Source organism: Cetorhinus maximus, chromosome 5 (assembly GCF_964194155.1).
Source record: "Cetorhinus maximus chromosome 5, sCetMax3.hap1.1, whole genome shotgun sequence".
Lineage (NCBI taxonomy): Eukaryota > Metazoa > Chordata > Chondrichthyes > Lamniformes > Cetorhinidae > Cetorhinus > Cetorhinus maximus.
The window spans coordinates 34,330,577-34,331,521 of NC_135883.1; positions in this window are offsets into that span (position 1 = coordinate 34,330,577).

Consider the following 945-nt stretch of genomic DNA (forward strand, 5'->3'; position numbering starts at 1 on the left):
GATTTGTCTTTTTGCTTTCCTTATTCAAGAACCTCATAACAATGAAATAATTTGCACAATAATTCTAATTTCTTTGCCACACCAGAACACTTATGAAAGTACTCTGAAATTGCTTGGCTGAGATTCTAGACTAACTCATTAATCTATAATGCTTGCATCAGAATACTCAGTACAGCTACAGCACTGGCATCTGTGCAACAGTGTGGAAAATTGTTCAGGTACGTCCTCTCCACAAAAACCAGGACAAATCCAATCCAGCCAATTAATGCTCCATCAGTCTCTTGTAAATCATCAGCAATGTGATGGAAGGTGGTGTTGATACCTTCCATCAGGTGGCACTTGTACAGCAATAACCTGCTCTCTGATGCTCAGTTTGTGTTCTATCAGAGCCACTCAGCTCCTGACCTCACTACAGTCTTCCAAACATGGAAAAAACAGCTGAACTAAAGGGCAGTAACTCTCACCTCCCCTGACATCAAGGTAGCACCAAATGTGGCACCAAGGAGCCCTAGCAAAACTGGAGTCAATGGGAATTGGGGAAAACTCTCCACTAGTTGGAGTCATACCTAGCACAAAGGAATATGGCTGTGGTTGTTGGAGGTCAGTTATCTCCGTTCCAGGACATCTGTGCAGGAGTTCCTCAGGATAGTGTCCTAAGTCCAACCATCTTCAGCTGCTTTGTCAATGACCTTCCATCATAAGTTCAGAAATAGGGATTTTCACTGATGAATTTTCAGTGAAGATTGCACAATGTTCAGTGCAATGTGTGACTCCTCATCCTGAAGCAGTTTGTGTCCATGTGCTAAAAGGTCTGGGCAACATTCAGTCTTGGGTTGAAAGGTGGCATTTAATATTTGTGCAACACAAGTGCCAGATAATGACCATTTCCAATAATAGAGTCTAACCATCTCACCTAGACACTCAATAGCATTACTATCATTGAAT